This window comes from Hippopotamus amphibius, chromosome X (genome assembly GCF_030028045.1).
Source record: "Hippopotamus amphibius kiboko isolate mHipAmp2 chromosome X, mHipAmp2.hap2, whole genome shotgun sequence".
NCBI classification, from domain to species: Eukaryota; Metazoa; Chordata; class Mammalia; order Artiodactyla; family Hippopotamidae; genus Hippopotamus; species Hippopotamus amphibius.
In genome coordinates this window covers 120,438,734-120,464,463 of record NC_080203.1, presented here as the reverse complement: position 1 = coordinate 120,464,463, position 25,730 = coordinate 120,438,734, and the positions used below count along the sequence as shown (strand labels likewise).

The 25,730-nt window shown below is 41.2% G+C and overlaps 1 pseudogene; it reads left to right on the top strand.

Moving 5' to 3' along the window:
- The window catches only part of LOC130841578 (ferritin light chain-like), a 62,173-nt pseudogene extending 40,176 nt beyond the window's left edge, over positions 1-21,997 (top strand).
- Positions 21,998-25,730: the final 3,733 nt, after the last annotated feature.

Sequence of the window (25,730 nt, the reverse complement as noted above, 5' to 3'; positions counted from 1 at the left end):
AATATACATAACAGTACATCTTTGAGTTCTTCTGCAGGAACTAAGGCCCCCATGCACGTGGAGAATGGTAACTTCAGGCTGAGCACAAAATTCCTGGAGCACCACCCTGTTACCTCAACACCAACCAATCAGAACAAAGTCACACACCCTGCTGCCCTCACCCCAAATTTTGCCTATAAAAACTTCTCCCCGAAAATCACTGGGGAGTTTGGGGGTTTTTTGAGCACTAACCATCCGTTCTCCTTCCTTGGCCCTGCAATAAATCTTCCTCACTGTGTCAAGAGACATGAAACTGCTTCCACAACAAGGATTATAGTTGGATCTTTACTTACTTCAGAAGGAAGTAAAAATTGGAACTGCATAAAAATGGAGCCCTACAATAGGCATATCAATATAAAACAGCAATTATAACAATTTTTACTAAGAGCTTGCAGCTATCAAGCACCATGCTAAGGGCTTTATAGATTATCTGTGATTACAATCCTGGAAAGCAAGAAGTAACCATTTTTACAGATGAGAAAATTGAGGGTCAAGGATTAAGTAACTTGCTCAAGAAAAGACAAAGTGGGACATCCCTGGTTAAGACTCTGCGCTCCCAATGCAGGGGGCCTGGGTTGGATCCCTGGTCAGGGAACTAGATCCTGCATGCCGCAACTAAGATCCCACGTGCTGCAACTAAGACCCGGCACAGCCAAATAAAAAAAAAAAAAAAAAAAGAAGGATTTGAAACTAGTTTCTCCTTCGGTTACACTAGTTCTCAACTGGATGATTGGAGACAAGGTAAGCGGGGGCAGCAGTCAAGAGAAGCTTTCAGCATCACCCAGACTGACTGGAAAACCAGGAACACTTCCTACTCCCAGGAAACCCTTTCCTAACGCCCTCCCTTTCCCTCCTCCCCTCCCCTTTCTCCCACAATTCCCCCTGTAGCCATTCAAGCTACAACTCTCAGAGTACAATAAGGCTGAAGCCTGAGGGGGGTCATGTAAAGGCTGTCCTAGACACATAGAATCTCTACGTGGGGATGTGGGGAATGTGAACGTACCAAAAACCTGTCCAGGTGATTCTCATTTGCATGCTCTAGTGGAGGAAATTGTACCACACCATAAAAAGATTGGCAGCAAATTGAAAATCAATTAAATATTTAGTTAAATGAAGATAATTCTGCAAATATGATTACTAAATTGAATGCAAAATCCAAAGCCAAATCTTGAAAAAGAACATTTATATAATAAATATAGCATAATAATTGAGTTTTATGACCCCAGATTACGTTAGTAAAGACAGGAATTTGTGGGATGTAAAAGCAAAACAAAACAAAAATAAAACCCATTAATTGTTAAGTGGATGATGTAAAAAATTACTCTTTTGCTCTTCATTTTGACAACCAAAGAAGCATAGGTTCAGGGCTGCATCTAAGAAACTTAAAGGCAATCACTACTAGAATTAAGAACCAGCTTCCAAATTACCACCAAAGAAAAGAAAACAAAAACAGTGCAAGTGAGAAGAACATGTAGAAAATAGCAAATAAGCCTAAAAGAGAGTATGAAAAAGATTCCAGAAATAGGAGCAAATGCATCAGTTCTAATGCTAATTGAAAATGTTTTACCCTCTGTAATAAAAAGAAGAGATGCTCACACTGGGAGGAAAACAAACAAAACATGATTATGTGCTGCTTAAAAAAGATAACCTAAAACACAATTACACAAAAAGGTTACAATGAAAAGGGTGAGTAAACACAAATCAATTAAAGGTGGGCAACAGAGGCATCAGTGGAAAATATTACTAAACAGAGGATTCAAGACGAAAACGCTATTCAAAATAAGTGTTTATCAAATACTGGGATAAAGGAAGACTTTACAAGCTTAATGAAAAACTCAAAGATCTTTTCATAAGGAAAAAGTTTACTGGACTTAACTGTATAAAAATGTGAATGGTTGTATAGCTTAAAGCAACATAATCAGTTGAAAAAGTAAACAATAAAACAGAAAAATATTTTCAAAAATGAAACACAGGGTTAATAGCTTTAATATATAACGAGTTTCTGTAAATCCCTGAGAAAAATATTAATGCAAAGATAGACAATTCAAAAAGAAGGAAACTGAATCAATCTAAATCAAATAAATTAGAAATGAAATAACTGGCTTCTCTCGCATTAATTAACCATTAAAAAAAATCCCATCAAGAGCACTGATGGAAATATAAATTGGTATCTTAATATCTGGACGTTATTCTGGCACAAGCTCTCCAGAGCTTTTAAAATGTTCATTCCTTTTGAAACAATAACTCCACTTCTGGGAATCAAGCCTGCAGATAGAATCAGAACTGCCAGACCAAGATTTATAAGAGAAGATGTTCAGAAAATTATTTTTTTATGATAGAATTTTGAGAGAGCCAGAATATTAAATGATGGTGGAAAATTTTAGAAAAGTATGGTATATCCATAAGACTAAACATTCCGTCTCATCAAAATTGTATTTGAGAAGTTGTTATAGAAATAAACAATGTATGGTATAACGTTAATTTTTTAAAAAGTATGCCATATTCTATAAACTGTATATTAAATTGCATACATGGTATCTCAACTAAATTAATAGTTTGCCTTTGAGCAATGGGATTATAATGATTTTTTTCCTTTAGAATACTTTTCCACATTTTCTCAACTTTCTACATTGAGCACAGTTTCCTTTTATAATCAGAGAAAAAACTGAGTACTTTTTTCAATAAACGGTGCTGGGAAAACTGGACATCTGCATGCCAAAGAATAAAATTTGTGACAATCTTGAGAGCATTATGCTAAGTGAAATAAGTCAGATAAAGACAAATACCGTATGATCTTACATGTAGAATCTAAAAAAAAGTTGAACTCAAAGAAACAGAGAGAAGGGTGATTGCCAGGAGCTTCTGGTGTGTGTGTGGCGGGGGTGGGGGGGGGTGGGGAGAAACAGGGAGATGTTGGGCACAAGGTACAAACTTCCAGTTATAAGATGAATATGTTCTGGAGATGTAATGTACAGCAGGATAACTATAGTTAACACTACTGTTACCGTGTAGAGCTAAATTGGACTCCATGTTGGGTCTGTTTCTTTGACTTTAACCTTTGCTTTTCCTTGCTTTAATCATAAACAATGGCCTGACTCAGGGAACCCTACCCACCTCCTGTGAAATAACACATCCCTTCCCCGAGGCTAGTCATTCCAGGAGATGTTTTGCAAGACTGATAACCCTTTTTACTTCCCAGCTCCTCCCTCTCTGATTCTATAAAACAAACTGGCATCCACAGCCCAATAAGATAGTTTATTAGGAGACATTAGTTTGCCACCTTCTCAGTTTGCTGGCTTTCTGAATAAAGTCATATTCCTTGCCTCAACACTTCGTCTTCGATTCATTGGCCTGTCGTGCGGCAAGCAGAGTGAGCTTGGACTCGGTAACACTACTATATTATATACTTGAAAGCTGCTAAGAGAGTAAATCTTAAATGCGCGCAGACGCGTGCACACATACACACACATGCTAACTATGTGAGGTGATACATGTGTTAACTAACCTTATTGTGGTAATCATTTTACAATATCTACATTATCAGAACATCACGTTGTACACCTTAAATGTATACAAAGCTATATGTCAATTATAGTTCAATAAAGCTAGAGGAAAAAAGAAAAAAATGCAAAAAGTGCAATAAAACAAGCTTTAGATTATAAAATAATTTTTTAAAAAAAGCAAAAATTCTGAGTAGGAACGAATCATTCTCACTCTGTGATATCCTTAAGTATAGCCCTGTTTTATTAATCAGGATTCTTGGTGCAGAAACTGCCCCTGGGAAGCTTGAACAAAAGTTAATTTGTTGCAAGGGTTTGGGAGACAAAAAGGTTTGGAAAAGCCTGCTTAGCACTGGAGTGCTCTGATAAATAAACTTTAACTAGTCTTCATAGTCTTAATATCACTCAGGCTTCAAAGACCTGGAAGAGGGTGTCCCATGGTCTAGCCTAGGTCACCTGCCCGCATCAGGGTGAGGGAGCTGGCCCATTAACTTCCACCAGAGGAGGCACATACCACCTCTCTCCAAGACAGGACAGAGTGGGAGAAAGGTGAGCACCCAAAACTAGCTAGGGTGCTATTAGGAAGGAGGATTAAATCCTATTGACCTGAAATGTGACATCACCACTCTGTCTCTTCTGTTGGTAACTGCTTCTGAAGTATCTTCTTATCTCCCTGAAATGAGGCCTCTCTCCCCCCATTCCCAACTTTTTCACTCAAGTCACCAATAGAACTGTCAGATCCAATGGATATTTCTCAGGCCTTATCTTTCTAGATATCTTAGTTTGGGCTCCCCTAAAAGTAAACCTGAGGCAAGAATTCCAGTGTAACTGGTTTATCTGGGAGGCGATCCCCGGAAATACAGGTAAAGGAGTGAAGAAGTGGGAAGGAAAGGGAAGAAAGTCAACACAGTGTGTGTTATCAAACAAGTTACGGCTGTGGGCAACCAGACCTTAATCCTGTTCCAGGGAGCTCTGGGAAATGGCATAGAACATGCATCTCAGAGTTACATCACTCAGGCTTCCCTGGTAGTACAGTGGTTAAGAATCTCCCTGCCAAGGCAGGGGACACAGGTTTGATCACTGGTCCGGGAAGATCCCACATGTCGCGGAGCAACTAAGCCCGTGCGCCACAAATACTGAGACTGTGCTCTAGAGCCCTTAAGCCACAACTATTGAGCCCATGTGCCACACAATTACCGAAGCCCGTGTGCCTAGAGCCCATGCTCCACAAGAGAAGCCACCGCAATGAGAAGCCCGTGCACCACAACGAAGAGTAGCCCCCATTCTCCGCAACTACAGAAAGCCCACACACAGCAACGAAGACCCAATGCAGCCAATAAATAAAAATAAATAAATTTTTAAAAAAGTTACATCACTCAAGGGGCAAGGGAGGTGGAGTAGTTGTATACCAGCTTCTGTCAATCATTAGCTGAAAGTTGTTTGAGGGGCAGTGATGTGCCTTAATTCCCTGGCATTTCTAGCCCCCCGTGTCCATGGCCAGAGCAGGTTCTGGAAACCAGATAAAGTCCAGAATCAAAGAGATGTAGGTTCTGGCAGTTGGAAATCTGGCTGCATACTCTGGTAAGAGCTGAGGAAACATGGGCTTGGTACCAATTACACTGGCTTTATTAGACATTTCTGTGTGTTGTTTCACATCGCTCATGACTCTTCTTGAAATTCTTCCTTCCCTTGGATACTGGAACATACCACTCCACTGGTTTTCTGCAGTCTTCTCACCACTTCCTCTCATTCTTCTTCATGGGCTCCTTGTCTTTTTTCCTATACTTAGATATTGGTAATAAGCCAACTGTTGTCTTCTCATCTCACACAACTCCTCATCGACCTCAACGTATCCTTGCCATGGAGCCCATCTATAGGCTGACGGATCCAGATGAATATTTCCAGCCCTCCTCTCTTTTGTGGAGTCCACACAAAACAGCTTAAAAATATCTTCACATGGATCTCCCATGAGCACCTTAACCCCAACAGGTCCAAAATTTACCTCTCCAGATCTTATCTTCTCTCTAAAGCTCTCTCTCTCTGAGTGCCCTCTCTAAAAATGGCAGCACCATCCTAGGATCATCCTTCATTCGCTCTTCCCTCTCTTCACCTCGATACCTAATTGATCACAAAGGCTTAGCCATCCTAACTTCTAATCTCTTTTCTGTGCTCTCTACCTTTATGCACCACAGTCAATAAAGGCCAGCTATAGAAGGGGCTCCTAGCTTTCTCCCCAACATTCTGTTGGCTCTGTTTGGGCTCATTCCAGTCCCTGAGTCTTTGTTGACTTCATTCCTGCCCCTTTGGCTTGGAAAGACCTCAGCTTCTCTGGCTCACCTCAAAGTGCTTGCTGTAGCCTTAGAGTTAGACTTATTTCCAGGATCTTCCCACTCTTGGTAGGATTAAGAATCAGTTAGAATTAAGTTTGGTTGTGAATTATCAAAATCCAAAACAACTGGGACTTAAATAGGCCGGATGTGTTTTCATTTCTTATATTAAAAAAAAAAAATCTGCAAAGGAAATCAGTCCAGTGCTGGTGTGACACCTCCCCTCCCCCAGCCACAGTATCTCAGTTTCTCCTTCTGAGGGAACCCACATTAAACAAAAGAATAAAAACTCACTTGGAGCATTTGATTAAAAATAAGAATTCCCCTGAGCACAGTTCTTTAACAACTTGCTTAAATTTCAACTGTATATAAATCTGTGGAGGGTAGAAGCCCTAGGAAGGTTCTGAGTTACTTCTCTTCCATGTGGGACTATTATTACACAACACTGCTATGCAGCAGCCTACAAGAAGCTCTGTTCTGAGAAGAATCAGAGGATGTGACTTCTTCCTCTGGCTTCCCTGGGACACCCCTGCCCACAATTCCTCCCAACACCACCACCACCACCAGTCTCCAACTTCTCAGTATCTTTCCTCCCTGCTTCCCCTCAGGCCTACTTCATTCTGGAGCCCAGAAAGCAGCTCACTGGTTTCCCCAGGGTCTTATCCCACTGAATCCAAAGGTCCAAAACTCACCCATTATCCGAGGGAGGTGTCACTGAGCTGTCAGGGTCATTAATGCTGATAGCTGAAGCATTTGAGGTGTTAAGAGTAGATAACAGCCTGCTGCATTAACCCCTCCCAAGGAATATTTATTTCTTAATGGGAACAATCTTGAGCCAGTGTTCTTTCACCACTTGGTTCAAAGACAATGGTGCTTATCAGATCAGCATCCTAGGGTAGATGGGATGAGGCTACTTATGGCCCCAGGCTACCAGTGTAGGAATTCTGGCTCCAAGAGCCCCACCCTCTGCCTTAGGCTCCTCCAAGGGCTGAGAGGATCTCTATAGCAGCCACACCTGCAATCCACCCGCATACAATGGTAGAAAAACCACTTCACATGATTGAGGAAAGGATGGTGCCAGACTGTTGCCCAGGTGGGAGTGCCAAAGCAAGATTGAGAAACAGTGCCTGAAAACAGAAAAATGTGTTTTTTTGTTGGGAAAATTTCCAAAACTACAGAAAAGCAGAGACTACAAGTAACCACTTCGGACATATCATCCAGATCCAATACTCAATACTTTGCCATTCTTGTTTTATCAAGCACCCCCCACACTTTTTTTGGGGGGGGGGGGATGTTTTCTCTAAAGCAAATCTCAGTTATCATGTCCTTTTCACTTAAATATGCTTGTCAAAAGAAAGGAAGGAAGGGGACTTTCCTGGTGGCACAGTGGTTAAGAATCCGCTTGCCAATGCAGGAGACACAGGTTCGATCCCTGGTCCGGGAAGATCCCACATGCCGTGGAACAACTAAGCCCATGTGCCACAACTGCTGAGCCTGTGCTCTAGAGCCCACACACCACAACAAAGAGTAGCCCCCACTTGCTGCAAGTAGAGAAAGCCTGTGCGCAGCAACAAAGACCCAATGCAGCCAAATAAATAAATAAAATCAAAAGAAACCTAGAATCAGCCACCTTTAAAAAAAAAAAAGGAATGAAGGAAGGAAAAAACGTTTTTCGTATATGACCACAGTGCTATTAACAGTTAACAAAATTATTAACAATTCATAAATACCAGCTATCATTTAGTCCATATTTAAATTTTGAGATAATTGGGAAAACAAAGGAGTATTTTTTAAATGGTGGTACTTTTTTATTTTAGTATCAGAGCAGACAGAGTTACAGGAGTAAATTAGGGGAGCAGAGATTGCACCCTCTTAGACCCTCTCAGAACATCCAGTTGACCCAAACTAAGGTGGTGGAGGCTTGTTAAGCTGAAAAAGCAAATTTTTTCCTTATACTTCTTTAGTCCAGTAAAAAGTAAAGGTGCTCTTCCCAGTTTTTGCCCTGTGCTCCTATTCACAGGATTTTGTAAGGTACTGGAAGGTTGCTTCTACCCACCTCCAAGGGCTCATATCAGCCTCTCTCTAAAACAATTGAATAAAACACTCCGTGTACATGTTCTAAGGGGAAACATCATGGTGTCCACTTGTCGTTCTTTATATCAAAGGGTCAGGGAAAAAATGATGAGGATTTGTACATGAGCCAGGAATTGTCCACTAACTTTCTAAATGATCCAGCCACAGTCTACTGAATTTGGAAGAACTGCCAAAGATGAAACGGCTTTTCCTGATCAACTGGAACTAAGGGAAAGCGGTTTGGGACAGAGTGATAAGTCGGGGAAAGATAAAAATCACCACAACTCCTACCAGCTTGCCTAGAAAAGAGCTGGCTTTAATTTTATCCAATAGCACTTCTCCTTGCTTGAAATAAGTGTTTTCTAGTTACAGCTAACATTTTTAAATTTTCCTTAAGTTCCAGGCTCTATTCTCAGGACTCACTATATGAGCTCATGTCACCCCCACAACCCTCTGAAGTAGATCTAATAATTATTATCACTTTTACAAATGAGGAAACAGAAGTGCAGAGAAGTTAAAGGATAACCTGCATGCGATTACACAGCCAGTTATAATTGGAAGAGGTAGGGCTTGAACCCAAGGCATCTATCTCCAGCCTGCATTCATAACCACTATGTCATATATACCACCTCGGGATGAAATGCTGTGTTTTTTTGTACTCACGGTCTCATCTGATATGATTGCTTTCATTGCTTAGTTCTGTCCCAACACTTCTCACATTGTCCTCATTAACCTCTGCTTACTCTCCTGTTTTTCCCAATAAAGTTGTGAGCTTCTTGAAAGCAAGGGCTGCTATGTCCCAACAGTGCTTAGCAAATGGCAGGCATTCATTAAATATATGTAACAGGACTAGGACTCACCTCCAGTGCAAAATTTGAGAGCGCTCAAAAAATCTCAGCAATAAGATGAGTAATGGTTTAATGAAATGTTTTTTGAAAAATCAGGGAATTTCCTGGCAGTCCAATGGTTAGGACTCCGTGCTTCCACTGCATGGGGCACAGGTTCAATCCCTGGTCGGGGAACTAAGATCCCATGTGCCACACAGCTCAAACAAAAAAAAAAAAAAAAAAAGGGAGGGCATAAGAAAAATCAAAATCAGGATCAATCACAGTACCATGCTAAGCCATACTGGAGCCTGAGGCCAAAGGAAAAATCAGCAATAGTGATCCTGTCTTTAAAATATTGGTCATAATACATTTTTTGCATTAATTTTTATTTTTTAAAATATTGCATTAAAATATTATTTTCCTTGATATTGAGGGTTTTTTGTGTCCCCACCCAACCCTCCTTAAACTTTGCTCCCAAGGTGAGCAGCTCACTTGCCTCATCCTAGTTTAGGTCCTGGGTATAACTGAATAAATGGTTGAGTTCACACACCAATGTCTACATTTTACAGATGGGAAAACTGAAACCAAGGTGCAGAGAAGTGGAACACTTTATTCAACGCCACACAACTAATTGGTGTCAATTCTTTTGGAATTGGAACACACATTTTGTAAACTCTGGTATCTCAAACTTAATATCTTAAAAATGGAATTTATCCTTTAGCTAAGAATGATGAATAGCACAAATAATGAAATTCACAGGTAGGACAAAAATGTGAGCCAATGGTTTTAGAGGTTGCACTAAACTATGCATTATCAGCTGCTTATGTATGATAATATTGAAAAAAGTGACTGTATTGCCATCATTTTAAAGAATTTATAATCATTAATTCAACAAACATTTATTCAGTACCTACCATGGAGCTTTTTCCTTTTTTATTTTTTTAAATTTAATTTTTTTAAGATTTTTTTTTTTGATGTGGACCATTTTTAAAGTCTTTATTGAATTTGTTACAATGTTGCATCTGTTTTATGTTTTGGTTTTTTGGCCAGGAGGCACGTGGGATCTTAACTCCCTGAGCAGGGATAGAACCTGCAGCCCCTGCATTGGAAGGTGAAGTCTTATCCACTGGACGCCAGGGAAGTCCTCTTTAATTTTATTTTTAATTTTTTAAATTGAAGTATAGTTGATTTACAATGTTGCGCCAATCTCTACTGTACAGCAAAGTGACAGTTATACACCTACATTCTTTTTTTTATATTCTTTTCCATTACAGTTAATCACAGGATATTGAATATAGTTCCATGTGCTATATAGTAGGACCTTGTTGTTTCTCTTCCCTTACTAGGCTATAAGATGACCCCAAAACACAGATAATCAATTAATTTGTTAGATTAGCCTCTGCATAAACCATCATTAAATGAAATGAATATATATATAAACACATATATATATAGTTGCTACTTTCAATGAATAATGGAAAAGACAAATATAGCAACATATGTTAAATCAATAAAGCTTAAAGTTGTAAGAGGCATTGTTTCTAGGCCATTCTCTGTGTTTGCCCAAGTCATCTGAGGTTGGTTATCTCAGTTATTTCAAGCAGGTTGTTAATGAGGTCACGACCATTGACCAACAGTCCCCAAAAGCCCCTCAAATAGCATGTCCTGCTAACAATGACTCATTGATTAAAAAAACATTCACTGAGCACCTACCACGTACCAGGTTGTGTGTAAGATGCTAGGGATGCAGAGATGTGGAGTCAAAGCCTGCTATGAAGAGGGGTGTAAGTGGGAGAAGGTCAATAGGCAAGAGTTCAGAGGTCTATCAAGAGGGTTCTTGGAAGACTTCTCAGAAGGGCCAGGAGCATGCCAGTTTGGAGTTGGGGTGTTTGAAAGGGCCCAATAGGTAACTCTCCCTGACCTGAAATCTGAATTACTTATAAAATAAAACAAAGTTGGCAGGTAGACAAAAATATTAACTTTATCCCTGATATAGCAGATATTGGAGAATGTAGCTTGTATCTGCTAACAAGTGAGCTTCCCAATCAGAATTAGACTGACCCACCTACCCAGCATCCTTGGACCAGGGCAGACCTTGCCCACTGCAGGGACAGAGCCTGCCTCTGGAGCACTGGAAGTGAATGGTGGCTGACTGGGGCAGTTTGTACCCAAAAAAGGTGGGATTAGACAATGCATGCCCACATATTGTGTGTATGGTATAAATAGTGTGATGTAAATGTGTATAAATGAACTTTAATCTAATCCTTAGAGGTGCCTAGTGTTTGAATCCATATTCCAGAGAAGTTTAAGCACTACAAATGTCATTATCTAAATCTATACCCAGAGGATTTGTTAATAAATACGTTAGAAATAATTTTTCATTGGTGAAATGACTGGTATTGATATATATATATGTGGCAGGCTAGAGAGATTATACTGGCCCAACTGTCCTCACATGACAGAAGAAGTGAGGGAGCTCTCTGGGGTCTCTTTTATAAGGGCACTAATCCCATTCATGAGGGCTCAACCATCATGACCTAATCACCTCCCAAAGGCCCCACCTCCTAATACCATTACCTTGGGAGTTGGGTTTCAAAACACGAATTTTGAGGGGGATACAAACATTTAGTCCATAGCAGGGACACAAGTTTGTAGTGTCATCTCCAATTTCAAAGTACACAGGTGGGCACGATTCACAGAGAAGTATTCAATCTATAAATATTTATTGAGCCATTAATATATAAATAGCAAATTTATAGTAGTAACTCTAGGTGGGAGATTGTATCTCCAAAGATCACCACCACAAACACAAATTTCCAAGGGTACAATCCCTTTCTGTATGCTACGTGTACGGTGCCCAGAAACGAGGGGCACCTTGACGTATGTTTTGTAGATGATTAACCTCTGCTTAGGCAGTGTCTGGCATGTGGTAGTTTCTCAGTAGATACCTGCTAAATAAATGAGGGGATAAGTCTAGAAGATGCATAATACCCCTGTGTGTTAGTTAGCCATTGCTGTGTAGCAAATGACCCCAAACGTTAACATCTTAAAGCAATGAACATTTCTTTTTATATATTTATTTATGTTTATTTATTTATTTATTTATTTATTTAGGCTGTACCGGGTGATCCCAGGCCCCCTGCATTGGGAGTGTGGCGTCTTACCCACTGGACCACCAGGGAAGTCCCAAAACAATGAACATTTCTTCTCTCACAGTTTTTGCCAATAAAGAATCAGGAAACAGCTCGGCTGGTTGGTTCCAGCTCAAGATCTCTCACAAGGCTGCAATCGAGGTGTCAGCCGGGACTACAGCTATTCAAAGCTTGACGAGGCTAGAGGATCCTCTTCCAAAAATACTCACGAGGTTGCTGGCCAGAGGCTTCAGTTCCTTGTCACATGGGCCTCTTCACAGGGCTGCTCACACATGGCAGCTGGCCTGCCCCAGAGCAGGTGATGATGCGAGAGGTCACCCTGCCTTCTACGACCAGGTCTCTAGTCACCACCACCTGGGCCTTATTCTATTCATCAGAAGCAAGTCACTACTAAGTCCAGCCCCAATTCCAGGGAAAAAGATTACACAATATCAGGGGATCACTGGGGACCATCCTGGTGGCTACCTACCACACCTTGTGAATTGTTAACTGACTGTGCAAACAGCAGCCTCCAAACGCTCAGACAAATGTGTTCTTTGCTGTGAAAGTGGTTATAAATTGTTTATCGACCTTTCTCTCATAGTTTTGCAAACATGGTAACACTATCACCTCTTTGTTCTTCCAATGCAAAGGGCACTCCAGCAGGTAAATGGACAGTAATAACAACTACCTTTGCACTGCAGAGAGTCCAGGTAGGTCCAGATTATTTGCTTGGAGGCAGTTTTTGGTTCGTGTCTTTGAAGCACAAGACTGTTCCCTGACTAGAATGAAAATTCAGTTTGTATTTCTCAAGCCTATCTTCACCAACCCAGCAAAGCTAGATACCCGTTCGAGCATAAAAAAAAGAAAAAAAGAGAGAACTGACTCTGATAAGCCATTTTATTTAAACTCTTGGTCTAAGATGACCTGTAAAAACAAGCAAAGTTTCACTACAATCAGGAATTTCTGAGTGAAAGTGATCGGTGTTGGCCAAAGAATGAAACATGGATTTGCTTCGGGGAAGGAAAAAAACATTTTTTTTTTTCTCGGTTCTAAAACACACACTTTCACATGAAGAAAATCAAAGACAAACTAAATGCTTTTTGCTTGTCAGTGAGTTTGCTAAACAGAGATTTTGGTTGAGTTAGCCAGAGGCAAAAGTGGTCTCACATGAGTAGTTTCTAGTTGGTGAGCCTATGTGGCCATTTGATGGGTTAGAGATACGGGTCTGTTGTCTATATTTAGCCCATTACTTCTGCAGCCACAGCCAGTGCCTGCGCAACTTCATTTTGTGGGATGAGTCTCTTCATGCCAGTTCCAGAGAAAGCTTCAGAAGAAGCAATTAAATGTTCATGGGCAATAAACATGGTAAAGTGGAAAAAAAATTTTCCTCTTACAGATCATTTGAATAAAACTTGGTATCAAACAAAGACGACTGAAAGGAAATTTTCCCAATTATGCTGTGGGTGTGAACATTTTCACAGACTTTCCCTAAAAACAGTTTTGCACAGTGGCTGCCAAATGTGGCCCAGATGTTTCACATCAGTCTTCCGAGATGGTATCTTCACCGAGGCCAGCAGAAACTCTAGCTGAATTTCCCTAAACACTGTACCTCCAAGACCAAAAGCATCTTTGTCCTTAGAGTTTTGTACCACCTTGGCCAGTTTTTCTTTCTTTCTTTTTTTTTAATTGCCTACTCTTTTTTTAAAAAAATTATGTTTGGTTGTGCCATGTCTTAGTTGCAGCTCACCAGCTCCTTAGTTGTGGCTCACCAGCTCCTTAGTTGTGGCAGGCAAACTCTTGGTTGAGGCATGCATGTGGGACCTACTTCCCTGACCAGGGATTAAACCTGGGCCCCCTGCATTGGGAGTGTGAGTCTTAACCACTGCGCCACCAGGGAAGTCCCCCTTTAAAAAAAAAAAAAAATTATTTATTTATTTTGGCTGCGCTGAGTCTTAGTTGCAGCATGTGGGCTTCTTAGTTGTGGTATGCAGACTCTTAATTGTGGCATACAGACTCTTAGTTGCAGCACGCGGTATCTAGTTCCCTGACCAGGGATCGAACCCAGGCCCCCTGCACTGGGAGGATGAAGTCTTACCCACTGAACCCTAGGGAAGTCCTGACTTTGGCCAGTTCTTGTGTGGCTGGTAACCTTAGCCACACAAAAAAATGCTTTTGAATCATTTGTGTGTAATAATTAGATTAAGATTTGTCCTTTGAAGTCTGCTTCTAGTTGGCATTTTGGATATCACTTAACACATTTAGACTTGGCTTTTGTGCTCATATGTTGGGTCCTGTGGCCATAGGGCCTATTAAGTTTTTACTTCAAGACTGCATTAGTGGGTAGGAGCAGGTTTATCAACACAAATACATCTTTGGAGAAAGGTGCTTTTATCAGATAGTTTTTCTCCTTTTCTTAACCAGCTCTTTTCCAACAAATGTTTAAACAACCATTCATGTTGGCCTACACTAGTACTTCTCAAACATTAATTTGCATATAAATCATGAAACATCTTATTAAAAACCAGATTCTGATTCAGTTAGGACTGTGGTGGGGCTGGAGAGTCTACATTTCTAAGTGTATGCTCAGATTATACCGATATTGCTAATCCCAAACCTACTTTGACTCTCAAGGGCCTAGAGCTAAACGTATAGTGATCAACGGCAAAAATTGCCTTGCTTTAATAGAAACCCAGTTATTCTTCTTAGGTGAGCAGCCCGAGGATTGAAAAACAACAGTTTTTTACGTAAAGAATCTCCCTCTTTCTGTCTCTCTTTCTTTCTCTCTCTGGCACAAGGCAAACTCTTGAATTTCCCTCCAGCTAAATCGGTTTGAACAAAGAAAATACTGTTTGAGGCACTTTTAGATCGATAAACACATTCCTTGTTTCTAATGACTGTAGTAAGTAATGGAAATTGGATGGACATTTTTAGCAATTGCCTTTTCTCTTTAAAACGTCAGCACATTAGCTGTGGTTTATTTACTCTGCTTGAAGTGACCTCCAATTCTGCTCAGGAAACACTCTACAAGCTACTTTAAGGTAATTAATCATATTGAATTAGTGACTGGTTTTTAAAAGGCTTTCTAAAGTCAGTACATTCTCAAGGACTTTCAGTGTCATTTCACCTCTCTTTCCATGTCTCTCTCCCCCACCCCCAGTCTCTCTCTCTCTCTCCCCCTCCTAATTGGCCTGTGTCCTACAGACTCCACAAAGCTTCCCAAACTACTAATAAAGTACAGAGACAGAGGATGCCCATTTCTTTAAGGATGCTCCGCCCAGCTTCAAGAAGTAAACTAGCTAAGAGAGTAAGAGAGACAGGGGATGGGGCATAAGCTGTCAGAGGACCAGCAGGCTGGAGAAAAATTCCCTTTGCTTCTCACTGGAGAGTTTCAGGCAGTTTCAGAGGACTGGCCACATTCTGTGAAATTAAATAGTATCTAAGTTACTCCAATGTCTTGGCAGGTCTAGAACATGTAGCTTTTTCATTACTCAATTATTCTTTGAGTTGCAATTTCATGGTTGAGTACTTTCCTTACTTTTTTGAGAAAAAAAAAAAATGATAGTGGCCACCTTTCTGCTACATTACCCTAGATAGAGGAGCCTCAGGAACCACATTGCCAGCGATCAAACCCTAGCACTGCTTCATCACTATCTGACCTTAATTTAAGATGACTTAAATTGCTTAACTTCAGTTTCCTCATCTGAAAAATGGGGATAATGAAAGTACCTTCTCTATGAGGAGCTTGAAGGAATACAACTGGCTCAATAAAAATGTTCAATAAAAGTTACCTATTATTTTAATTCCATTCAACACAATTAACTGCAAAATGTCCAACATGGATCATTGCAACATGAATTACTACCAGGTTCTGTCAAGGTAATTCTAAAAACAGCTGGTCAATTGTCTGCATTAAGTCAATTCAATGGTTTGGTGGTATGACAAGGAAATCACGTGTGCCCATAACATCAGATGATAGCAAATGGAGTGGTCTCTACCCATCCTCCCACCCATGAGAACATGTGATAAAAATGCTTTGAAGAGTTTAATTCCCCACACTGAAAAAACTCATACACAATAATCATTGCTATAAACTACACTAATATATTACAACACTGGATTTTACTTTTAGTTTCTGGTTTTCTAAAACCCCATGTGGTACAGGTCAACCAAAATGCAAGTGTGTATTAGGTCCATTGCCCTGAATTAGGTGCAATGAGAACTTCAAAGATGATATAAGACAGAGGACTTCAAAGATGATATAAGACAAGGTTTCTGCCCTCAAAGGTTTGGCAATCTACACTGGAGAGATCAAGGGTCTGCAATTCACTGCAAGGACAAGGAGAGATGCTCCAATACAGATTCAGAGAGCCATGGGGGGTTTCATAATAATCAAATATCAACTGAGGAATCCCTATTTAGAACTAAGCTTTACATCTTAAAGACTTCTGGTTCATCCCCACAGTGGCCAAAAAAGTGTGTGTGTGTGTGTGTGTGTGTGTATGTGTGCGCATGCATGCATAAATTTGCTGCCACAGTCCAGCCTAAAGCCAATATTTCTTTTTTTTCTCATTCATTCAACAAATATTGATCAACAGCATATCATGTGCACTAGGAATTGTGCCCTATTTATTCTAGTCACAATTACACAAGTCCAGAGTCCTTCAGGAAGTAGCCTTTACAAAAAAGAATAAATTGGGATAAAAACCTTTCACCCTTCAATTATACAAAATGCCCATGTAGGCCAATTTTAAGGTACAGGATTCGTTTTAGAAACAGACATCAAGACTCTGGTGGAGAAATCCAAAGTTTAGTTATGAATAGATGTGAACCAAAACCAGAAATGATTCTCAGTACCTTTTACAGCAAAAGCAGAGTTGGTTGCCTGTCTGAATGTTCCAATGTCGTTCCATTGATATTCATGTTATTTTTAGAGTATTAATAGCTGCTAAAAGAAAACAGAATCAGGTTACAAGACCCTTACTGTAGGAGCATTGTAATAACATCCCAATTTGCTGGATACTGCGAGTAAAATCACCAGGCAGCTGAACAGATGGGGCCATTTCATGTTCAGCTATAGCACACTCAACCTTTGACATGAGATCTGTTTGTGAACCAAGAAATGTTAGCTTAAACCCCAGGGCCTCTTAAAGCCTTGACCTCCCTCAAAAATGCTGGAGGATATATTGAGGCAAATAGTTTAGGGATGTTCAAAATAGAAATAATTGCTCCAAGAATGCATTTGAACCCTTGACATTTCAGCCCTGCTGATCAGGGAAGATCTTGTTATTTTCACAGGGAAATCCTTTTTCCCTTGAAGTCACTTAGGAGGTAACATTTTTTCCTCGTCACTCAAAAATTTTTTTACTTGTCATAAAATAAAGTGAAAAAACTCTGAGCCCAAGCACATAAAAGCCTTAAATGCATGAGCTTTATCATTTAGTTTTCCTACCATAGTTCTGTTAGTCCTTAAATTTCATGGCACTGAAAATGTCCTTTTTGCATTTCTTTTCTGGATTGTTCCCCCTCTGAGCAATGGTTACCAGAATCTTTTAGAATGACATGTATTTGCTAACTAGAGGCAAGATAATGGGAGAGATTTTTTTCAAATATCCTGGTGACATTCTTAATCTGGGACACAGATGTTCCCACATCTTTTTGCATATTTGTGTTCAGTGATTACAGTAAGAAAAGGTTTCAGAATCTTGCAAATGGTTCAGATTCATTTTCTACACAGTTGAAAGCAGGAAGCCTTTAAGAGGAAGGCCTTGAAACTTACATGTAGTAAACAGGAGGTAAAAGAAGGTAGAAAAGGGAGGGAGGAGTCTATCAACTTGTTCTTTTTTTAAAAAAATTAATCAAGTAAGTAATTTATTGGCTGCACTGGGTCTTCATTGCTGCATGTGGGCTTTCTCTAGCTGCGGAAAGCGGGTGCTATTCTACATTGCGGTGTGCAGGCTTCTCATTGTGGTGGCTTCTTGTCACAGAGCACAGGCTCCAGGTGCGCAGGCTTCAGTAGTTGCGGCACATGGGCTCAATAGTTGTGGCTTGTGGGCTCTAGAGCACAGGCTCAGTAGTTGTGGCACACGGACTTACTTGCTCCACGGCATGTGGAATCTTCCCTGCCTAGGGATCAAACCCGTGTCCCCTGCATTGGCAGGCAGATTCTTAACCACTGCGCCTGCAGGGAAGTCCTATCAACTTGTTCTTAGTTGATGTTTTCTATATTTCTCTCAGCTCTCAAAATTGTCCTTTAGTTTAATTCATTTATTGAAGCAGTTAATGCTTTTTATTATCCCAGGCACACAGATAAAAATATTAAAATGTACTTACTAAGTGGAAGATGAAAGATAATTTTCATTTAGGTGGTTATACTACCTTCACTGTAGATAGTTCTTTTACCTAAAACACCATAAAAAGGCAGTTTATCATCTATTCACTAGGGGAAAAATGTGCTAAATTTAACACTCAAATAAAACCTCCTGTCCTTCACAGTAATCTCTTAACTTTCATCTTTCATCCAATAATATTTATACACATCTTGTAGGCCATTGGTATTTGATGAAATGGGAGGAAAAGGGTTATTATTGAAAGAGGTCTTAATGAAATATATGGTTTCAAATGTTCAAATTATGTTAAAAAAAAAAAGGCAAAAAAACCCTTACTACAGTAGCACCCTGGTCGCAAGTTTCAACAAATTTAGTCTTTAAAAAACTTTCAGTAATAATAATGAGAAAGGTCCTTTGACTGTGTTTATCAGTGAGAGTGATTAATTTGGCATTATAAAAACCTCACATTTTCTATAATTGATACTTGGAATCAAAGATGTGTAGGACCTCTGTCTACATCTGAGGTTGTACAAAAGCCTTAGTGTGCATAAAAGTGGAAATTCTTGGGTCCTGCACCCAGAGATTCCAATTCATTAAGTTTGAGGGGTTTGCCTATGACTCTGCATTTTTAACAAGCAGCCCTAGGTGATTCTGATGTTGGTGGTCCAGGGAGCATACCTGGAGAAGGGCGGTTCTGTAGCTCTTCTGAGATTGTAACAATGAACACAGCACAGCCCTGCCTGCCACCCTTTGGTTGCACAGCTGTTCCTAAATATCCTTCAACAAACAGGGATGATTTTCATACAGTTTGACATCTTGAAATACATTCTGAATTATCCTCAATTATGACAAACACCTTTGATTTATTCACTAAAATCCTCCTGAAATTAGTGAATATGCAAGGGCATATCTGGTAACTCTCTATAATCACACTACACATTTGGCCAGAGTCCTGTGGTTAGATAATAAAAGTGGGGCTGCCTATTTACCCAGTTTTGAAATCCAAATAAAATGTTAGAATTCAAATGAAGGGCTCTTAGCCTACCACCATGACATACTGGAGAAGAGATTATGTCATTTAGAGCAAATCCTAAAAGACAGTACTCATACATCAAAAAGATGTGAAAAGGGTAAAGAGAAGGGGTTGAACTTAGACAAAGATCTGGTTATTTTGACAACGGGTTTATAGTGCAGTCTGTCTTGCTGAATTTCACCAGCTCTTGCTTCTGTTTATCTTTCTAAACAAATTTAGATGTGTTGATGCAAGCAGAATTTGGGAAGGCTTCTGGTGAATTCTAGACTGCCTCTGACTAGTTTATCCCTCATCACAAACACCTAGAGTTGGGGGAGGAGCCAGAAAGCTGCCACACCCACAGAACGGCTTTTCTCTACCTGCATGAGTGCTCGACCAGCTCTACAAAGGAGGCTAGACAAGTGCTTACAAATGAGGCACAAGGCAGAGCTCCTATGGGAACCAACTATTTACTTCCTCCCTCTTTACCCTTCTTTCCTCCTCTCTTGGCACCCTGCAGAAGGGAAGGGAAGTGTGGTAGAATGTATTATTTGTTCACAATTCTTCCTTCTATTCCCTTTCCTGTGCCATAGCTTCATTGGGTAGATTATGCTTCTCTGTCCCACTGACCTTGAGCTTGGCCATATGACTTGCTCTGGTCAAGGGAAGATGGGCAGAAGTGATCATGAATGTGTTCTGAGCTGAGATTGTAAAAGGCATTGAAAATTTCTGCCAGGCTCTTCTACTTCTGTCATCTAACATGAGAAGCACATGCCCCAGGAAGCTGCTGACTGCAGAATGAGACACATATGGAACAGGCCTCAATCTGATTCACAGTCTTAAGCAGAGCTGCCATAAGTGACCCATAGACACATGAGTGAGAACATAAATGATGTTTTAGTAAGCCACTAAGATTTGAGGGTGGGGTGTTTGTTATGCAGCAGCATCACAGCCTTAACTAACACAGGAGGACAACTGCCATTTATTCAGGATCCACTCCTTGCCAAGCACATTTGTTCCTTTAATCTACAAAATTTCCTTCTGAAGTCTGCTAATGCTTCCATCTTTCATGAAACATCTGCCCAGAAAGGGCAAGGACTCAGCTAACAAGTGACTGAGCCAGAAATTCAAATTCCCATGTTTCCGTGTTCAAATACAATGATTGTTCCATGGCTTTTTCCTATCTTCCTGCAGTTTACACCACAGGTGATAGCAACAACAACATAAAAAACAATTTCACCCTTTTCTGAAGGCTTTACAGTTCAATTCACTTTCATGTATCTTTTTTCATCAATAAGAAAATGTCCAACTATTAATCGGGGTACTTCTGTTTAGTTCAGCTCTAGATTGAATCATAGCCCATGAGATTTGAAATGGTAAGTCTTCAGTTCGGAAAGTATTGTGCTTTAGAAACCACAGGAAGGCTTAAAATAGACTGGAATATTCTGAGGTTATAGGTATGAGAGAAAATGTACCAGATAAAAACCAGTTGAGCCAGTGTTTGGAGCTTTTCTTGACCAAAGCAGACAGACTCCATAGAAACTACTCAGGATCCTCCCTGTGACCCCACTGCAAGAGACAACCATGCAGAAAGCACCACCAGTGTTGTTATCGACACAGAAGGAATGATATTTTCCAACTCTGGCTGCATGTTGGAATCACTTGGAGAGCTTAAGAAAAAAAAAATCTGGGCAAACTCAATCAGTATTTCTGGGTGAGAGGTTGGGCATGTGTTTTTTTTGGGGGGGGGAGGGGCGGGGATGTATAGTTTTTAAAGTTCTCCAGGTGATTCTAATAGGCAGCTAGACTTGCATCCCACTAAGCAATAAAATGGGACAGAGAAAATGTATTTGCTGGGTTGTTTTGCTTTTTGTTTATTTTTTTTTTGGCAGCACCACGCAGCATGCAGGATCTTAGTTCCCTCACCAGGGATGGAACCTGAGCCCCCTGCAGTGGAAGCATGGAGTCTTACCCACTGGACGACCACGGAAGTCCCTTTGCTGATATTTAACATTAAAAACCAATCCCAGCATTGTGCTCGGCGGTCCCCTGGACTTCTCTTGCTTCAACAGTGTTTGGATGGAACAGACACAGGGACAGCCCTCGCTCCTGCCTCCGACCACCCTCCAACCTTTTTTCCAGTCGCAACCTTCGGAATCAGCCACTTAGCTATCCTCGGCCACCGGGACCACCAACACCATTTTTTGAGCTTAACTCCTTATTAGGGATCAACCATAACCTCCCAAATTCATCAGAATGATTCCACCGAGGCTGAGGCCACTGGCAACCGCCTGGTCAGCGCGCATCTGCGGGCCTCCCGCCCCTACCTGTCCCTGGGCTCCTGTTTCCACCACCGCGACGTGGCTCTGGAGGGCCTGGGCCGCTTTTTCCGCGAACTGGCCGAGGAGAAGCGCGAGGGCCCTGAGCGTCTCTTGAAAACGCAAACCCAGCACGGCGGCCGCGCCCTCTTCCAGGACGAGCAGAAGCGTCTCAGGTCGCGCGGGGGGAAACCCGGGACGCCGTGGAAGCCGCCGTGCTCGGGAGAAGAGCCTGAACCGGGCCCTGGGGGACCTGCACGCCCCGGCTCTGCCCGCGCAGACCCCCGCCTCTGCCACGTCCTGGAGAGCCGCCTCCCAGGTGAGCAGGCGCAACTCATCCAGAAGATGGGCGACCACCTGCCCAACCCCCGCAGGCCCGCTGCTCCCCAGGCGGGGCTGGGCCGGTCTCTCTTCCACAGGCTCACCCTCCAGCACGACTAGCGGCCTCCGGAGCCCAGCGGCCCTTGAGGAGCCCCTCTCTGCAGCCCCTAGGCAGCTTTTTAACCACCCTGGAGTCCTCTCCCAAGCCATGGACCAAATGGAAACAATAAAGCTTTTTGCAGAAAACAAAAAAACAATCCCAGTCAATGCCTCACACTTGGAGACTGGAATGAACGTTAGCTTTCCGTGTCTTTGAACTACCTACCCAGTCACTCTCCTATCATCGTTCTTTACCATTTCTCTTTCCTCCATTGAATATTTACCGAATATATATTTATTTACTGAAATCCATATCTATGTCAATTCCTAAAGGTGTTTGACAAGGGCTCGACTGTAAAAGTCTATAGAGTTTGTAAGGAATTCACTAAAACTGTTACCTGCTAACTTAATAGGAGAGATGTCAGTGGCTTCACTAGCCAAATAAATAAAAGCACAGACTGTCATTTATATTGATTCTATACATGGTTCATAGTCTCCAATGAAAGCTACCCAAATGTCCATCAGCAGGAAAGTGGATAAATAAATTCTGGTGTATTTATACTGCTATGCATTCTGGTTTAATTTGCACATTCAAGTTCCCAAGGATTAGCTGTGATTTGCATAGCCCAAGATTGAGATGTGTATGCTAACTTGCTCCTGCATACAGAGACTCCTTGTGGCACTTATCTGATTGCCTCCTAGGTCATGTGGGAAACTTTCTATTTCTTTTACAGTAAGGCACACAACTCCTTTACTGCACTGGTGGCAATTGATTTCAATGCATTTGAGTGAAAATAATATCTAAGATTTACAGAGTATTTTCAATTTGCCAGGCACTATTCTTAGTGTTCTACATGCATTAACTCATTTAATCCCTAACTCTGTGAAGTAGATGATTTATTATCCCCATTATACAGATGAAAAAACTGAGGCACAGAAAAGTTAAGTAAGGTATCTAAGGTCACACACTTATTAAATGATAAAGCTGGAATTTGAACCCAGAAAGTCTAGTTCCAGAATCTGGATTCTTAGCCACTAGAATATACCACATCCCCTAGTAGGGGACTGGTGTGAGTACATTTTAGAAGAGGATGTAGAGTAACCGGTAGTCAAAATGGTACAACTACAAACAAATTGTTTGACAGTATCTACTAAAGCTGAACATATGCTTACCCATGAACTAATAATTCCTGTGTGCATACCCCAAAACAGTGCATACTTGTGTTGATGAAAGGACATGGATTTGAATGTTTATAACAGCACTGCTCGTAACAACACTGAACTGGAAACTACCCAAATGTCCATCAACAGGAAAGTGGATAAATACATTGTGGTGTATTTATACTGCTATGCAGCAATGAGAATAAAGAATCTATAACTACGCAGAGCAATAAGGACCTCACAAATGTAATGCTGACTGAAAGAATTCGGGAAAAAAGAGCACAGGCTGTATGGTTCCATTTATATAAAGTTCAAAGGCAAGCAAAAAGAACCTCTGCTATTAGGGGTCAGGCTATTGGTTACCCTTAGGGGGAGAAGTTGTGTCTGGAATGAGTATTTGGGGGAGGAGGCTTCTGGGATTGTGGGTAAAATCTTATTTATTTATTTATTTATTTATTTATTTATCTATCTTAGTCCCCTGACCAGGGATTGAACCTATGCTCCTTGCAGTGGAAGCACGGAGTCCTAACCACTGGACTGCCAGGGAAGTCCCAAGTCCTCTTTATTGCTCTAGGTACTGGCCATAGCACGTGAAAGTTTTGAAAGTTCAGTGAGCTGTACACTTAGGTTATATGCACTTTTCTGTATGTATAGTATATATCAATCAAAAGTTTGAAAAGGTACTATCTGTGATCAAATATTACCTAGTGCTAGGACATTTCATTAAATATTTTCAAATAAACAGCGCATATTTAAGGAAAGTAGTCATTCCAGGCAATCAAAGAATAAGTTCCTGCTATCTCTAGTTCTTCCCTGCTTTCCCACTTCTTATCATGAATGCCAACCTGAAGACTTAATAATAAGAGAAAATGATCTACTCGGTCAGGTATATGGAACCGGTTCAGTGTGCTTGCCTCCAGACAGGAGTTCAAAGGCAGGGTGACTAATGAGAGTTGTATGAAAGGTATGGTTGGTAGGAGGCATCAGAACAAAGGGTCCCTGGCTCCCTCCCTTTGTGTCTCCTGGAGCACCCACTTACAGGGGTGTGGAAATAGGTTTCTTTTGTAGAAATCTTGAAGAATGAGGAAATTGAGGTCTAGGGTATGAAGCGACCGACTCTACATGACATTCTGCCGAAGGGCAATCCCCCTTAGGGATTCAATGCAAGCAGGTGGGAGCGGTTCACCGTAAGAATTCTCACTATTCCTGCACACCCGTGAAATCAACTCATCGGCCACCCCCTACACATTTGAGAGGTACAGCCCAATCCACAATGCCCCATTTATCCCACTTCTGCCTGAGAGAAAAAGACTTCATTAAGTGTCACAAAGGCATTGCTTTGCCAGGGAAAGCACTAACTTCTGTTTGCTTAAGAAGCATGCCTGTAAAAAACTTTCATCACTACGGATGCCTTCAGCCAAGTTTTTTCCAGTAAGTTACACAGGGAAGAACTTTTGAATCTAGATCAAAAATTATAATCAAAACAGCCACAAAATTGACCTCTGTTGTCAGGTAAGACAGTGGTTCCCCTTCTTGTCCCAGCCAATGAATCTGGCCACCATTCCAGGTTTCCTTTCTCCTCCTCTGTGCATGGCACAGAATTATAGATAATTAAATATGAGATAACTTTGGCAAATACTTTTCTTAGAATTCTGCTGATTATTCTTAGGAGAAACATCATATTTAAAGGAACTAGGTTGATTTAATTATTGAATTCACTCATCAATCATTTAGTGAATTTGCTTCCAGGTCTGATTTCCAGTTGCATTTTAAATCTCAACCTATTTTCAGAATCAGATTTATTCCCCCCTCATTCTCCCCATCACCTCTCCCACCCCTTCCCCCTCTCTCCATTATAGACTCATCGCTACTCACCTGAAGTCTTTCTTTCCCACAAGGGCTTAGTGGGACTGAAGCTGAGAATTTCAACAGGTTTCTGTGGTGGGAAGAATTTCAAAGATTTCCCTGTAGATGGGTCTGGATATTTAAATACTGTGAAAAGGCTTCCATTCCTTTCTGAACTACTGCTTGGCGACATTGCTTACCACCTCATTCCAGCTGAGGCATGTGGGATCTTAGTTCCCCCACCAAGAATCAAACCCACGCCCCCTACATTGAAAGTGCGGAGTCTTAACCACTGGACTTCCAGGAAGTTCCAAGATGGCTGTTCTCTTGCTCTCCGTACATCTCCCTGCTTGACCAGGGCCTGCTTTGCCCACCTACTGTACCCTACTCACAGGACAGACCTTCCAATGTACTTGCCTCAGGCCCCAGCTAACCATAGCTTATCAAAGGGGCAGTGAGGGGCGTGCCCCTCTGCTGGTTTCCCTGGTAACTAATGAGCCCGCCAGAGGTAAATTCCCGTATGAGTGGTAATCCCCCCTCCCCCCACCCAGGAGCCAAGTCTGCCTGCCGCCATGTCCTGTCCGCAGGCTGCTGCACTCCGTGAGGTGTTGCTCCAGGGCCCTGCTTCAGACATGTAAGCCCCTCCACCCATTATATCATTGATATCTCTGTTGATGACTCCTCTGGGCCCTTTCTTTGCTCTTTTTTTTTTTTAAGATTTATTTTATTATTTATTTTATTTTGGGCT